General features: G+C 43.8%; 1 long non-coding RNA gene across 3 annotated transcripts; it reads left to right on the forward strand.

Annotated features, from left to right (window-relative positions):
* The first annotated feature begins 3,874 nt into the window (after positions 1-3,874).
* LOC123052727 (uncharacterized) lies at positions 3,875-10,052 on the forward strand. Of its 3 annotated transcripts, none has more exons than XR_006425002.1 (6): positions 3,875-5,974; positions 6,055-6,106; positions 6,655-6,776; positions 7,020-7,147; positions 7,590-7,917; positions 9,771-10,052. It is a non-coding gene; the product is annotated as an uncharacterized lncRNA (long non-coding RNA). The 3 variants fall into 3 exon arrangements; XR_006425003.1 differs by lacking the exon at positions 9,771-10,052 and adding an exon at positions 8,939-9,754; XR_006425004.1 differs by lacking the exon at positions 9,771-10,052 and adding an exon at positions 7,989-8,911.
* Positions 10,053-18,028: the final 7,976 nt, after the last annotated feature.

An 18,028-nucleotide genomic window follows, 5' to 3' on the forward strand; every position in this document is an offset into this window, starting at 1 on the left:
GGGAGGGGGGTCCCTCCCCCCCGGCTCGGCCTCGCGCTGACACGACAGTGCGGTTATTCTGTTTCCTCCTACGCACCCACCCACCCCTAAGATAGATAATGGGGGCAGGTCCATACAAGGAAGATGTGTCAGTACAACTATGCCCCTCGGTGCGGTGTGGGGGCAAGTCCTGTTACGGACTCGCCTCTGCATGCGACGCCGCGACGTCGCATGCTACGGCTCGTTCCTAGAACAAAACTCACAAGAATAGAACAAAAAAAGTATCAGTCCAAGTTACTAGTGGAGTCAAGTACTAGATTCAAACAACAACAAAAGAAAAATTGACCGCCCAAGGACAAAAAAGTATCAGTCCAAGTTACTGGTGGAGTCAAGTACTAGATTCAAACAACAACAAAAAGAAAAAAATGACCACCCAAGGACAGGCGCAGGCCCTGACAATGCTAGATACTTGAACTCGAGCCCGTGGGCAAATCCCTAGTAATCCGCACAACGCAGGGCCCGCCGACCAGGGCCCACAGGTCATGAGAGAGAGCGAGCGCCGTGTATAAGCGCTCAGGTAAGTGTTCAGAGGAGTTTGACTGGTGAGCCTCGGCTGCGCTTATAAACAGGTCTAGAGCCCCCTCGACTAGCGAGGTGGGACTAAACCCATAGCGCACGCCGCGCTGCACAGCCGCGCGGACGAGCTATCTGGGCCGAAAACAACGACTCAGGCAGATGGCCCAACAAAGTACTTCGCCCCATTACAAAATTCCAGCCGATCACACACGAAAAAAAAACAAAATGCAGATAATTTAAAAAAACCTCACAAGAAATCAGTTCAAAAACAAATAATGTAAAAAGTTCAAACACATCTTAATTGTAAGAACTAAAAAATTTTAAAAAAATATTTTTTGGAAAAGTAAACGTAGATGATTGTAAATAAAAATTTCTGAAACAAATTTATAAAAAGTTCAACTACTACAATTCATAAGGTTCAAGTAAAAAAATAGTACTGTGCAGCAAAGATTAAAATCTTTTAATTTTTAAAAAATACTAGAACTATCATTATTAAACTGTAAAAAGAAAAAAATGTGCTCCAAAATTCATGTAAAAAAGTAAGAAAAATGTTATACAACAAAAAAATTTGATTGTTAATTGACAACCTAAAATAGTTCAGTACTATCATTAACAGAATGTAAGTTCAGCAAACTAAAAACCCAAAAAGGGGTTCTACAAACATCATCAGCGTATAGTTCCGTCTGTGAGCTATGTACATGAAAATATACCAGTCAAAACAAAGGATGCCCATCAGTTCAACTATAGAAATGTTCCAGTACTAATATAAAGAATATATAAATAAAACAATTATACTTGAGCAAAACAAATAGGAAAAGCATTACATAAGTTGTTCCAAACCATCTGATAATACCATAGAATTCAACCATCTCACATGCAAATGTTTTAAAGAAAAAATACTGCAACATAATCAACCACACACAAATCTCACAACCAGCGTCATTTGCCACATTTAAACCTACAACAAATAAATTCTAAACGTCAGAGAGTCATCTTCCCTGGAGAACATAACCATAACCACATCACCATCCTCAAATCCAGACTCTGTCACAAACTCCTTCCACCTAGTAGTTAGGTTGATGCAACCATCAAAGTCGATGTGGTAGGCAACTTCCATCAACTGATACCCATTTTTTTTCTGAAGTCTCCATCTTCAGAACACCGGAACTAGGAGCAACAATCCTGATCCTGGGTGACATTTTCTGCAAATGGGCATGAGAGTACAAAACAAAGTGAACACCTAACATAACTGAATTTTTACACAGATATAGGAACGGTTTGCATAACAAACTGAAAAGAAAAAATCTGAACCAAAACAATAACACAAAACTAACTAGTCATGTGAACTGACTAAACTGAAGAAATATACATATCAATACACCTACAGTAAAAACATCCGACAAAAAACAGATCAAGGATTATACAAAAATGGATAAAATACTGTTAAGTAATGAACAAATACACACAGGAATCCGTACTGCTAAATTCTGACAAAACTAAAAAAATATAGACAAACTATTCATAAAACTAAACTACAGATTCTGTCCATGGGATTCAAAAAGAGACCTACAAAAAAGTAGAAAACAAAACGAATAGAAACACACACCCATGATTCCTTCAAGTCACTAACCGTCAGGCGACAAACATAGGGTGCACGAAACCCATGGTTGTTGTACAGCAGACAAGAAAGTTGCCCACATCGCTGAGTCTGGGTGAGCTCCAAACCAGATTCGTACACACAGCCGTCAGCTATGCGCGCCATCTTTGCCAGGCATGCGCATGAACAATCCTCCATAGAACACACAGGAACAGGGAAGAAAACAACGGAGAGAAGAGGGAGGAACCTAGATCTGATTCTGGAAGAAGGAAGAAAAAGGAGGGGGAGACTGAGCCACACACCACACATAGATGGATAGAATTTATAGCCAGGGAGACTCGCAGATTATAAAAATAATAAATAGGCAGGTGGGCAGCCAACTGGTAGGAAATAGTTATTATACAAGCCATGCAACATTTGACCGCAAATCAGTTCAACTTCAGATAAACAAGCAGTTCAAAAGTGCACATGTCAAACATATGTAGATAAAACAACACATTCAGAGATAAAACAGTTGAATTCATTTAGTCATTCAAACATCTGCTCCCTCACAACAAAAATCTTAAAAACATAATATTCACTACTTCAGTCATCAAGATCAAAGAAACGACGCCATTTGGCCCTGGTGGATGGATGTGGAGCCGTGGCTGCTCTCGCCCTAGCCCAACTGATGATCTGAATATGGTTCCTTCCCCTGTCCTCTGGGAAAAGAAGCTCCAATTCATTGGAGTTGCAAGTATCCATCACCTCACGCGCAAGGCGTCTGTTGAACTCTGCCTCCAGTTCCTCGTAGGCAGCACGTCGTGCCATCTGCCTGCGCCTCCTCCTCCTCTGCTCCGCTACTGCAGCCCTCACATCAACGGCATCCCCCTCCTCCTTTGTGACCTCTCCCAGCTCAGGATCCATCTCGCTTTTCTTTGGTTGCAGCTGGTAGAATGAAAGTGGCAGAAGGCTCGGGCTTTATAATCAAAGTGCAGAGGTATCGGTACGAAGCCAATTCCGATGTCAACGCATAGTAAGACAACTTTGACACGCAGCAGTCCAACTACACATACGGCAGCAATTCAAACAACACTGAAAAACACGCAACTTAATTACACAGTTTGACCAGATTACAAGAAATCGCAGGCTACAGTCAGCCGCCATAAACCACCTCCGCCAACGACAAAATAACATGGGAATCCAAGGTAGAAACAACTCAAAGAAGCAAAATTGACAATGCAAATCTTTTCATACAATCCTCATATCTCTCCCTGCAACGCCAATTCGATAGTAAAACAACAGAAAAAGAAGAACAGATTTGCATGGCGGGCGTGGAAAACGACCACGAACACCAAAACTTGTAAACAGAAATTACAGATGAAATTAATCTTCAAAAACTCTAACATACCGATAATTCTCACATCCAAAACAACAAACAGGACGTAAATTGAGGCCTACGAACACCACGGTAAACACCAACGCCCAAAACACGTCCGCCGCCAAATGCCCACGTCGTCACCTCCGGTGACTACGGATCGCAAAACACGACCAGATGAGCGCGCGCACGTGCGGAACCCCTTACATGTCTCCTCTAGCAACGAATGGCCCGCAGCATCGCGCCGGAGAACGCCCGAAAGCTCCACGTTGCATCCCATGTTTCCGTCCGTCGTACATGCAGAAAGATCATTTCAAGTTGAAAACCACGTCAGTCCAACCTGTGAACTATGTCAGTTCAAAAAGGGTAAGAGAATAATATTGTTACGCGATGCAACGTGGTGGGCGAGCCAGCGACGGCCGCAGCCGGAGCGAGGGAGCCCGCGGCGCCGTGACGGGTCGCTCCTCCGACCCACGCGCTGCCGCCGGCCGGCCGTCCGCTCCTCCGCCGACCGGCTATGCACACCGCCCAGCTCCGCCCCGATACGAGCTGGGTAAAATCCCACCCACCGCCCAGCTCCCACCAGAGAATGGCCTCCGCCCCTGCTTTCAGCGCGCCGCCGCCGGTCTACCGATTCCACGCCGCCGCCGGCCTCCCGCCACACACGCCGCCGCCATCCTACCGTCACACGCGCCGCCGCCGCCTCCCGCCACACGCATCGCCGCCGGCCTCCCGCAAGACTCGCCGCCGCCGGCCCCCACTTCCACCCGCCATCAGGCACCTTCAAGGGCCACCCAGTCACCTTCACCGCCGCCACGAGCGACGCGCCTCCTCCCATGGATGCGGTCGCTGCCCTGCGCCTCCCGCTGGCGACGAGCCCAGTCCCCCTGCCTTCTTCCAGCGACGCGCGCCGTTCAACGCCACCACCACTGCCAGTTCAACACTGCCCCGCTTTGCTTCTCTCAACTTCAAAAAGAGGTTCAGTTCAGAAGTTTCAACAAGAAAAAGAGGTTCATTTCAGAACTTGCGTGTGGTGTCTGTACTGCTGCTAACCTTGTTTTGCTTCTTTACAAAGCCTCTAGGAATATTAGTACTGAATAGTTTCTGTGAGTTCCAGCCGGCAAGTGGCCCTGCACAACAACAATCAGCAGTTCGACAGGGGAGTGTGGGTCAGTACCACGCCGACAAGTCAGGCAGACGTCCTTTGCATCATGAACTGGTGCAGTTCGATCTTGCGCAAGCAGGAAATTCCCTGATGCCGAGTGTGTCAGTACCACCCTACACAGCAGCAATCATTGTCTTCTTGCAGCTTCCATTGAACACTTAATCCAAGGAATTTTGGGTGGAGCAACATTTGTCGGTCTTAGGAATCTCGGTCATTATTCACCACCAGACATGGTGATGGTCATTGCTGCTCTTTCCATCGCATGGGAGCCGGTTGTTGCTCCTCTTCAATATCTCTATATCTGAACTATAGTTGCTTGCTATCTCACCCCTCTCAAAACTGTTCGATGATTCATGTACAGAGAAATTAAATACCTTTTTTGTGTTTCTTTTTTAAGTCATTATATGCTCTCGAAATGTTTATGTTTATGCCTCAAAAAAGAGAGAAAGAGAAAACCAGTACATGTGTCTCACACTCTGTTACATAAGATTTTAATTATCTTTGCCACAAAGCTTCATTTATCCAGAGAAGTTCAAAGTAAAGATTAGTTCACACTTTAGGTTTTTCTCCTTTGGTCTATTTGTTAAGTTCTGACTCCTTCAGTTTTGGTTGCAGAGAAAGTTCAAAGTTCATGCTCCTTTATTTTTTGTTAAGTCAGGCAGAGTCAGGTTTTGCTCGGGCATCATCTCGTCTCGTCCGTTCAGCAAAAGCCTCCAGATAAGTTTACACTTGTGGTTTTGCTCATTGGTTTAATTCTTCAGTCCACACTCCTTGGGTTTTTGTTCTAGAGAAGTTAAAGAAAACCTGTAGAAGTTTGTGGTAAGTTATGTTTCATTTGAAGCAGGAACATCAACTGCCACACCGATGGTGTTTTGTATAATTCGTACCAATTGATTCATATGTTTGATTCTAACCCTTTAAATTTTACTGGACTACGCAGCCCAAGGACATGGTGTTGAAGCTGTCGGGCGCGCAGAGGCAGGGGGTGCTGAAGCGCGGGGGCTTGCTGCTGCCGAGGGGCCGAACAACGCCCCTGTACTAGAGCAGGTAGTACTGCCTGGGCGTGTCCACCTGCGACGTACCTGGCCACAGTGGCGGCACAGCGGCGTCGAGCACGAGCTGCACGCCGCGCTTGCCCATGCAATCCGCCGCCTGCTAGCCCCGCATCCTGCCGGCGGTCGTCTCCGCATCAGTTCGATTTGGGCACTTGGGGCAGCGGCTTAAAAGTTGACTGATGCCATGATTTGGCATTTTGCTCTATGAATAGTGAAATAGTGTTGTGTATTCTTATCAGTTCATGGTAAGCACCCTAGCCGCCTTGGCCGCCTACTCATCCTCCACCTTGGCCGCCTACTCATCATGTGCTGGTCATTGGTACAGATTGCCATCATGGTACTTGTATTGGGGGCTGGAGCTCATGTATTACTCCCAGGTAAGTTCAAAATTTCATGTACATTGACAGTGAATAAGTTCAAGTATATTAATAATTAGAAGTTCATGTATATGGAATCTGATGCTTGCTGTGTGCATACGAGGGTCAGTTCATCTATGTGTTTGTTGTTTGTCTGAAGCACATGTAAATTTAGTGTCATTGCTAAAATGCAGGTTTAATTTTGTTGGTGTATGAATTTTCCACGGCAATCTAGCAGAAAAATGAGTGAAGGGGCATGTGTTTATGAAAAAAAATGTGTACGTTCAAAATGGGAGGCACAGTACATAGGGATGTTGTCCATCATCATTGATTGATTAAATCACATGCGCGCACACACACACATATTGACTGAACTACCCTGACATCGATGATAGAGCCTTTTTCTAAGTCCCTCCTACACGACGACAATACAATGATAGAATAAAAATCAGTTCAAAAATATATATGCTGGAGGTTTGTTGGAATGACAGAAAACATCAGTTCAATTTTTCTATACCATCGCTTTTATTGCTAGATGTTGTAGTCACTTGTTTTCTTGATGCCATCAGGTGTTTGCTTAAATGCTTCAGTCCAACAAAAAGCTCCAGAAAAGTTCATAGTTTGTTTTCAGAAAAGCTCCATGGCATTTCTTCGGCTGCAGCATGTACATGCATCCCTACAAAAAAAAATGGTGAGCATATCCCCAGTTGCACGCTGCTGCCCCCATGCTCTGCATTTTTCTTCTTGGAGCCAAGCTGTTGTTGCTAATGCGTTTGGATTTGATAAAGAAGATAGAGAATAAAAGGGACGGGTGAAGAGAGAGCAAGTAGAGGAGAAAAATTGTGGGAGCCAGGCTTCTTGAAACATTGCATCCGAGTTGATTCTGGCTGCCTCACGAGTTAACAACTAACTTATTTTTGTGTGGTTCGTGCAGTCCTATAGGTGTTTATGTTCATGCCTACAAGTGATTTGTTGTGAAGTTAGGCAAGATGAAGCTGGGACAAGTCCGAATCGCGTGGCAGCGCCTCTTGTGATTACTACTACAAAGCAGAAAGGATCTCTGTAAGTTAGTTAATAGCACCATGCCGTGCCTCTTGTGCTGCAAGACTGCTAGTTCTTCAACTAAAAAAATATACGTTGCATGTTGTATAAGTGACTGAAATTTTGACCATGTGTTTAGAGTTAAGCAACTACATAAGTTGCATGCTGTATTGATCTACTTGTCATGCTGAAGTTCATTGGCTTCTTAAAAATTCTGATATAAACAAGCTGGTGGCCGCCCATCTCTGCATGTATTTTATTTGGGATGTAAGTCTCTCTATAGATCATGTTATGAGTAATGCAAATGGACGAGGTTGCTAGGAAGATTTTTGTGCTTGATTAATGCAAGCCTTTTTTTGTGCTACTTAGTAGTTTATGTAAATGCTAGTGAGATGAATAGCTATAGAAGTGGTTTGTGCTGATAATACACGACTCATATTTTTCTTAACGGATACTTATGCAGAATGCTCGAGCCACAGCAGCTCCCAGGCCGTTCACCGTCGGCACCATAGTACGTTCACTGCCGACACCCAAGGCCGTTCACCGACGCAACGATGAGGTCTGGCCGCCGTTCACCGACGCAACGATGAGGTCTGGCCGTCGTCACCCACGACCGTGCACTCGCATCTCCCCAGCTTCAAGTAGTGTCCTCCTCTAGCTGCAGGACGCGTTCTCCTCCAGCTGCAGGACAATGCTATGGTGCACATTCAAGGCAGCAAGCACACCACAGGTCGCAGCGCTGCCGTCGACCACATGTGTGCATGCGTGCGATTGATGCGTGTGTGCCTTAGGTAAGCATCTCAATGCCTCCGCCCTTCCTCTTTTCATGTAGTATATTCTGAAAATTTTGTTGCGTTGCCAGGTCTCCAATTAGTTCAACTACAAATAATTACATCCGTTCGACTACATATATTACACTAGTTCAACTGTGTGCGTCGCACCAATTGACCTAAGTTTTACATATGTTATCACTTCAGAAAAACTATAGATTTTGATGATGCAAGATTAGTTATTTTTTCTATTTCCTATAAGTTCAAGTGATCAATTGCTATAGTTGGCGGGTTGTTTACTCAGGCAGTTAAAAAAGTGGTCATTGCTGTCTTTTTTTAAAGATGTTCGAGTGATTCTTGTAAAAAATGCTGCCTATATTAAGAGAAGAACTCCTTCCTCCATTGGCTGTCTCAGTTCAACTGGTTAAGCGTCTCAGTGCAACTATATTGACTATGCCCAGAACATTAACATGGTGATGGTTGTGTTTCATACATCCAGGCAATATGATGCTTGCAATGGAGTATTGTACAAAGCTCCCATTTGCATTGAATACCGCTACCACCATGTATTTGTACTTCAACGAACTTGTTGAAACAACTCTTGTACAACTCTTTCTATCTCACTCATATTTCTAGTTTTTGCATGGGGCATCTTCTAGCATATGATTGAAACTCATTTCCCGTTGTATTATGCATTTAAAAACTCAAAAGTTCATGGTGTATTGTCGAGAGAGAGTTCGTAACATCGGATAGTAAGTTCAGACTGTATTTAAATAGAAGGGATCACCAGCAGCGCCTCAACTCTTCGTTCTATTATCAATTTACAGTGTTTTCTCTGAAAAAATAGCTCAAAAGCATTTTTACATAAACTCACGTCGAGGACGTCTATTTTATTTCCTGAAACACAATCTAGGTGTGCCAGTACAGTGTGTGATATATCATCAGTTTATGAAAAAGCACATATGACAGTACTGTGTGTGCAAAAAAAACAGAGCATTTTTATTATACATCAGTTTTCTGATGCGGGTGGCTAGTTTTGCAGGGATATTATCACTGTAGAAGCTAGAGTTCAGCTGGACAAGGGTACAATAGTTGTTGAATTTCCTAGCTGACTGTCTGACCCCCGTGAGGCCTAGCACCAGCTTGGTTACCCACTTCCTTTGGTGCGAATTCAAGAGTGTCCCACCAATTTAGAATTCATGAACATGCTAATGCCGTGGAGATCTTGTGCAGCAAGGCAGAGGTAGTAATCTCAAAAAAATTATGAAATACATTAGCGTGAAGCCGTGAACAGCTAGCGGTTTATCTTCCAAAATGGATTTATATTATGTTAATAACCGGTGTGCTCTTGTTATCAGTTCGTGTGTGCTCTTGTCATCAGGTCGTGTGCCAATTTGTTATCAGTTTTGTGTGTATGTGAGTTGGTAAACCAAGTGTGTGTGAGTTGGTAAACCAAGTGTGGCCGCTGCAGAAAAAAGGCACGGGGATGTGTTGCCCTCAATTCTCTCTCGACAAATCCAGCGGTGCAGGTTCTCCGGTGCGCCAAGTATTGCCGGCGGCGATGCCTGCATCATGGCCCATTCGAGAGAGGTTGCTTTTGTGTATGCATATTTATCTATTTAGTTTTGTGTTCTGTTGTTTGCCCCAATTGATCCTTGTGTTAATGTTTGTATATGTTGTGCACTTCTGATCCCATCGTGAAGTGAAAAAAGACGAGAGCTAAGTACTAGTTCCGAAAGTTTGCAAGTTCGAACACATAAACCTAAAAAAGTTCATTGAAAAGTTTTGGTTTTCCTGTTCCGTGAAAATGTCTTGCTAAAGAAATATCTCTTGTGCGCTTATTTATTCGCCTGAATATTTGGTTTGATTCTCAGGTGCTAGATGGTGGCTGCCGACATCGCTAAATCCCTCTACAAATTAGTGGTTGGCTGCTCCCAGTGGTAAATGTGCTCGGGTTCAGCAGCTAGCTCTTCCTAGAGCAACCATTTGGAGAACTTTATTGTGTTCTTGTGGTGCTGATTGATTTTGGGATCAGTACATTTGACGTTGGTAGCTAGTTTGCGTCCTGCAAGTTCAATATTGGCATTAGATTCAGTTCTTGTTGTACAAATGTCTCAGTGTTCACATTTATTTGGGTAAAAGTTCATTTTAGTTCAGCTACAGAAACCATGCAGTTTCAGTGATGATGATACCATAAGTTCGGACAAGAAAACAAATAAGAATTAAAACAAAAAACTGTAAATTCTACAAGTTCAAGTGCTCATCCACACACGCTAATTCAAGATGGTAAAAGTTTTAATGGTAAAAGTTCAAGTCGCAAAAGAAGAGAAGTCCAGAACATCGTTGCAAAAAAAATTCAAGGTCAAAAATAAAATAAGAAACACACAAAATCAATTTTTTTGGGAAAAAAATAGCATTCAGTTCAACAATGTAAACCATGCAAGTTCGGGGACACTATGATACCGTAAACCGTTGAAAAGTTACGAGGAAAAATATTATCAGTTCGGAATAAAAAGAAATGGTCAGTTTGAATTAAAAAAGAAGCACACATAGAAATTTAAATTGTAAAAGTTCAAACAAAAAAGAAACCCCACGAAAATTCAAATGGTAAATGTACAAGTCGTAAAATGAGAGAAGACCATGCAAATTGCAAAAAAAAAAATGTTGAGTTCAAGGAGAACATGCAAAACATTTTCTTTTTGAAAAGAATAGCATTCAGTTCAACGATATAAACCACGCAAGTTCGGGGACGATAATATAGTAAACCGTCAAAAAGCCGTCGAAAAGCTACGAGCAAAACTCTAATGAAAAAACATAGTAAAGTCGAGTCTGTGACACGTTCAGCACAAACCCATACGGAGATCAGTTCGAGTACTATGTTTCCAAAACAGAAAAAATAGCACAACCGGTATCACCGTATTCGAAACTACTCTATGAAAAATACAACAGCACAAACATAAACAGACATCAGTACGAGTACTCTGTTTTTTAGACAGGAAAAACAACACGATCGAATTACTCTACAAAAAATAGCTCAGTACAAACACACACATATATCAGTACGAGTACTCTGTTCTTCAGACGGGAAAACAGCAGGATCCGTCTTGCCGTATTCAAAATTACTCTTAATCGATCGCGAATTTGAGTAAATGTTCAATATGACTAAGTTTTGCATTTTCGGTAGCTTTCCAATGGTATATTATTTGCCTCATTTCAATAAACTTTTTAACAAAATCATATTCAAAACCAACTTTAACCGTATTTGAATTTGTATTTAAACCGTAAGGAATAAGAAAAACTTTCTATACGCAAAAGTTGCGCATTTTCCGTAGCTTTCCAATGCCGTATCATTTGCGTCAATCCGACAAACCGTTTGCAAAAAACAGCGAAAATACGTTTCGCCCAGAAGTTCACCATTTTTCAAATTACTTTTAAATCATATAGAATTTGAAAACATAGTTGATATATGGAAGATGCGTATTTTCACAAGCTTTCTAACGCCATCTCATTTGCTCAATTCCGATAAACCGTTTGAAAATTAAGTCCAAAATACGATTCGCGTTTTCGGTTTTGAAAAAAACGGTTTTATCAAAACTGCTCTTAAACCATAATTTTTTTGCAAAAACAAATTATAAGATTGTAATTTAGATGTCAAGAGCTTTCCAACGATATATTACACGCCCCGTTTCGACAAAAAAAAATTGCAAAAAAATTTGAACTAAAGAAGACGATTTTTAACAGAAACAGAAATCATCAGTTCAACCGCTCGAATTTCATCAGTTCAACCACTTGAATTCATCAGTTCAAGTAGGGTAACAGAATAATATTCTCTTACGCGTAACAGAATAGCTCAGATGTGTGTGTGTGTGTATCCCTCAAAATTAGGTCTCGAATCTCACCATGATCAACTTACGACTATATGGTAACGCGAACCAAGAGAAGAAGAATCCACCCTGGTAACCTCTCTCGCGTTGTTGACCAAAGTGATGGACGTCCACGCGGGCCCACGAATATATAGGCCGTCGATGATAACCAAGCGAGGGAGAGTGTCCAAAGACGACCACTGCATGCATGTGCCCCAAACATATGTATGGACACGCGTGATGCATGCATATATGTGTGAATACCAATAGCACAACATTTTTATGCGGCGCATGCATGCGTGGAAAATCGCACAGTCCCCACACAGATCTGGTTCATGACGCGTCGCGTGCTCGCCCCCCCCTTCAACCCGATGGGAGGGATTCATGCATACACATGCGCTCAAAGTATAAATGTTATCGCCCACATCATGACATGCATGTACCGTACCGTATAAGAACTAAAATTTAATCCCCTCCTAATTATACATCAAATTAACCTAGCTATTGGTCAAAGTGATTGACCAAGCGGGCACACACAGGTGGACGAAGCATCTCGCCGACAACCCTGTGAGTGAGTGCTAGAGGAAAACCGCTATCGCTTGCATGTGGGCCAAACACATGTATGGAGATGTGTGGTTGGGATGTTTGAATACCTAATATATATGCAGAACTTTGATGTGGCACCTACCTCAGAAAACTTTAAGTCCCCCACACGAACCGAGGTTCATGACGCGCAGTATATGCTGCCCCCCTCGCCTCTTCGACGTGTAATATATACTCCTATGTACCATAACACAACCCGAAAATAATCCTCCTTGTTCGTCAAATTACCTTTCTCGTAGTGTCATATATTAGATGGACGACGACCTCGCGGGCCCATGGAGGGAAGCATCGCAGGCGAATGAACGAAAACCTTCATCTGCACATGGCCCAAGGTGTTGGTGATGTTTTTAATACCCAATATGCATAACTTCTTTGTGGCACCTGCCTCGAAAACCGAAAAGTCCCCACACAGAGCGAGATCGTTCATGACGTGTGTGTAGTATCTGCTGCCCCGGCCACCTCCTCCCCTCTTCGACGCGTACTATATACTCCTACCACAACACAACCCAAAAAGAAACCTCCTTGTTGGGTCAAAGTGATGGAGGACAACCTCGCGGGCCCACGGATGGAAGCATCGCATGTGATTGACTGTCCTAAACGACACGTAGTATATGTTGCCCCCGGCCACCCTCTTCGACGTGTACTATATATACTCCTACCGTACGTAACAAAAACCAAAAAATGACCTTCCTTGTTGGTCAAATTAACCTCTCTCACCGCAGGTCATAGTGCTGGACGGCGACCTCACGGGCCCACAGAGAGAGTCACACGCGAGTGAGTGTCCTAGGACCACCGCGTGCATGTGGCCCAAAGATGCATGTCAAACTTTTTCTGCAGCGAACATGAGACCAAATGAGTTTAGTGTTAAAAAATGAAAAAAATAGATAACATTTGTCCATTTTTATACATTGATTGGTTTCCCAAGGATTTAAGGTGCAAAATTCAAATTTGATCTACATGAGACCCGTGATAGTGCACAAAAATGGATTTCAAAATCATATGTGTACATGTCCCTGGGTGCATGTTTAGTCCCCATGCAAGAAATTTCTATCATCGAAATCTTGATTTTAAAATCTAGTACATGCAAAACTAAGTTGAAATTCATGAAACTTATCATGGTGTCATATGGACACCAATAGACTCTGATGTTATATTTTTTTAAATTTGAGACAAGTTTTGATATAATCTTCTTACAAACAGAAAATTATCAATAATTATCAACCGATATCGCAAACGGACTCTTTATTCGAACCGTGTGCGTTAGACCAACAATGTACATGTCGTGCTTCCATTAAGCAATAAAGCGGCAGAATTAATCATCAAAAAGGAAAAATATAATACGTGTCGCCACGCGTCCCGTGTGCCGTACGAGCATGCGCGAGTTGACGAGACGCATGCTAGCAGTCTGCCGCGCAGGCGGACTGGGAGGCCGAGGCATGCGCGTGTTCGCTACACAGTCACTGTGGGGCGTGCTAGTAGCTCTGTGAAATGACGGTAGGCATGCCAGCAGTCCGCTGTGCAGGCTCACCGGGAGGCGAGTCAGCCCTTTGACTGCCGCCCACTTCGCTCCCACCGCTCCATATTAATGGCGTGCCCGATCCAGTGGTCATAATAGGCAGCCGCACTCCCCGCCCATAGTTGTCACTGCCGCATGGAGTGTATTAGGATTTTGCCGAAGCGCACCATCGGAGGGAGTGGCAACGCCAGAGCTGGTGAAGCACCCATGCAACGCATGAAGCTGGGCACAGACGTTGTTGTCACCGCCGACAAGGTCTCACGCAGGCAGCAATGTGACCTTGACTTTGTCGCCGTTGTCGTGCCTCCCCAGCCAGAGCCGAAGGTCCACAGCTACTCCGGCAACGACTCCGACGAAAAACCAGTTAGTCCCCCCCTTCTTTTATTGGGAATAGAAATCCTTGGTTATGTTTACCCAATCCATGAAATCAGAGTAAGATTCGTTAGATCCGTGTAGTGTATTGATTGTTTGAATGGTATCTATGGTTACTGATTAATTCTTTGTTCTGTTCAAATGATTTTTTTGCTAATAACACGACTAGGTTTAGCGTGCGCGCTAATATTTCTTATCCAGATCTTGAGAATTGATTTTGAATGTCCTACATATATGTTTGTGCCTTTTTGCTTCCGGATCTTGAGAATTGATTTAGAATGTCCTACATGTATTTTTCTTTCTTTTTTCAAATTGCTATGTACACAGATGAGGCTCCAGCCAGCGGCGCCGCTGGATGCAGATCCTGCACCCGGCAGCGCGGGCAGAAGCGGCCATGCCCCTGGATCCGAGGAACTCATAGAATATCAGGCGGACCGCATCAGCGATCTCTCGGACGCCATCCTTGGGGAGATAATCTTCCTTCTCTCCACCAAGGTCCTCATATCTCGGTGGCACACTCAGTGGCGTGTCGCGCCTCTTAATCGCGACTGTCACCGGCTATGTGTCATTTATGATTTTGAAGTCCACGGAGCCATCATATCCTCCCACCAGAGCTCCGTTCAACACCTATGCATCCTGACATGCTCGCTGCTGCACATACCCTGCACGATGGACGCATGCCTGACATCCCGTCAATTCAAAAAAAAAACCATCATCTTGAGTTCTACCAATACTACGCAAATAGCTTCCCACCAAGCGTTGTAGATGTTCCCTCACCACCTATGTCCATCTCATGGTTTTCCTCCTCTCTCCACACCGCCACCTTGGCCTGGTGCCATCTAGCAGACAATCTGGTACAAATGCTTCGACTCCCAGTGCTTACAAAACTCTCACTGCACAGCATTATCCACTCCTGCTGCCCTGCCCTGGAGCGCTTGCTGCTTGTTTTTGGAAAAGAAATCCGTATCCGTTGTCTCCAAATAAAGTCGCCTCACCTTGTAACCATTGGAATTTGCTTTAAAGGAGAGGAGCTCATCATCAAAGATGCCCCTTCAGTCCAAAGGTTGCTCCTTGAGTATTGGTGTGCACCTTCACAAATAAGTGTGGTATTTGCGCCTAAACTAGAGACCTTGGGTGTAATTCCTGATCCACTTGAAGGTTACAAGATGGTCGCTGGCTCCACACTTATTCAGGTACTGTATATTATCATCAATACTTTTGTAATCATAACCTGGATTTTTCATTTGTGCGCATAAATTTTATATCATCAACACTTTTGTAATCATAAGCTGCATTATTCATTTGTGCGCGTAAGTTTTATATCATCTTGGAGTACACTTTTGGTACTAATATTATGTTCTATGCTCAATGAAGAGTTTGTCCATGGATACCCTATCAATGGTGCTAGATTCTGTCAAGACCTTACATATCTGTATGTGGTGTTTTGATTTGAACACAATTATTGGCTTGCTGTGATGCTTTCCATATCTGGAGAATTTGTACATACAGTTGATGATTTCAAGCACATTGAATTCCCATATATCATTTACTAGAATTAACCATTCAGTTGTCGCTCTTGCGACATACTCTTTTTTTAGACATTAACTATTTTTAGTCTTCATGTCTATTTAGGCAAAAGCACATGGACAAAAAGGTATAACCAATCGGTGGCATAAGAAGCACTGGGATTTTCTTAGTTCTCATGACATTCGTTTGAGGTCCTTGAGAACAATTACGCTAGAAGGATATGCATCCAACCATACAAACACTAGCTTTGTCACGTTCTTCCTGTTGAATGCGAGGGTACTATTGTCCATGAGGATTAAGGTTTTTAACAAAAACTTTCTCACGGATGGACACATTGAACAGCATAAAAAGAAGTTTCAGGTGGACAAAAGGGCTTCTGAATGTGCTCGGCTTCTATTTACAACAACTTTTTTTCATGTACCAACAGATTTTCTGGCCCGGGATTTTGATTTTAAGGATCAGACAGATCCATTTGATTGTGACTACCGAAAACTTTGGTTGAATTAGATGCTATTATCCCGTTGAATCTAGATTTTGTGTAAACCTGACGAACAACTAATCATCATGCTTTTGTACCTTTTGTAAACCGGAGCTTCTATCAAGAAGCCTCATGGTCCCAAGAGGGAACTTGGTCACCTCATATGTGTGTGAAACGACATACGCTGTCTCTTTCCGCCTTGATTTATTTTACAGAGGCAACATGCAACTATGCTAAAAATATGAAATTATTCAGGGTTCGTTTCGCCTTTTTATACATTGATTTTCCTAGGCATTTTTAAAAAATAGCCCCCATGTTATTATCGCAAACGGTCGTATTAGTCCAACCGTAGGCGTTCAACTAACCATTTACTACCGCGGGCAGCTGTTTGATTAGACAGGAAGACTGCAAGCAGTCCGCCGCACACACTCACCGTACCGGGAAGCCAGCCGCAAGCACTGCAATTCATTACTGGTTTTGGACTTTTGTTTCGGTTGCCTCGGGAAGGTACATAGAAAATTCCTCCGTTCTCATCTACAAGCACCGCCGCCAAGGATCGCTGCCTGCTGTGAGATGGAGGACGAGCCGGCCAACAAGCAGGGGCGGGTCATGCCAGAACCGCAAGAGCCTCCGGCGAACGTGGACTTCATAAACAGCCTCCCCGACGAGATGTTGGTAACCATCATATCCCACCCCCATCAAATCTAGCGTGCGGACCACTGTCCTCTTGTGGCAGTGATGCCCCCTTTGGCACTCCACCCCCTGGACCTCATCGTCGATGACGAGTTGTGCAACGGGGAGTGGCAACGCCTGGACGCATTTGTCCCATGTCCTCACCATGCACCCTGGGCCGGTCAGATGCCTTTCTATCGGCAGGTTCAGTCCCCACTGCAAGGCCGAACCCAGGTTTCACTGGTTCCTGTCCCCAGCCCTGGATCGGCTTGAGGAGCTCAACTTTCATGCTGGACGTCCGTGCTTGTTGCCGCCATCCACGCTCCGCCTCGCGCCCACGTTGCGCACGCTACATTCAGGCAGTGCATTTCCCTCAGATAGATGCTGCGTGCGCTCTTCATCTCCCTAAACTTAATTGCCTCGAGCTCATTGCCATCCGCATCTCAAAGGAGGATTTGTAGAGCCTGCTCATCGGTTGTACAATGCTCGAGTACCTTCGTCTTCATGCGATGGGTGGGTTTAGTAGCCTCCACATCGCCTTGACGAATGCCTGTGCAATTTATGTGCATTGTTGGCGCCGCCCAATGCTGTCAGTTGAGGTGTTTCACGATATGGTCATTGAGAATGCGCCTTTACTCGAGAGATTGTATGTACTTGATAAATTAGGTCCAGCAAGAATCAGGGTCATTCACACAATAAAATTGACAGTGTTGGGCTATTCCTGTGCTGAATTCAACGAACTTGTTACTGGATCATTATCTGTTCCGGTACAATAGTCTTCTTCTTCTCCTTCTTATATATCATTGGAAAGAAAATTTTATCTCGTTTTTGTTGATCTATATGTTTGCGTGTCATCCAGAAAATGATTCCCACAAGCTTGACCCGGCCTCTGCGCACAGTGAAGATCTTTGCACTATAATCTGTCAGACCCGATCTGGACGAAGTTGTTAGATTCCTTAGATGCTTTCCTTGCATGGAGAAGCTATACATCAAGGTGATGCTCCTTTTACTACAAAAAATACACTTCCGTGATGATACGTGTTTGTCACACTAGGTCACGTTTTCTGTCATGCATGTACATCCATGACGATTTTATGACAG

The sequence above is a fragment of the Triticum aestivum genome, chromosome 2D (genome assembly GCF_018294505.1).
Source record: "Triticum aestivum cultivar Chinese Spring chromosome 2D, IWGSC CS RefSeq v2.1, whole genome shotgun sequence".
NCBI lineage: Eukaryota > Viridiplantae > Streptophyta > Magnoliopsida > Poales > Poaceae > Triticum > Triticum aestivum.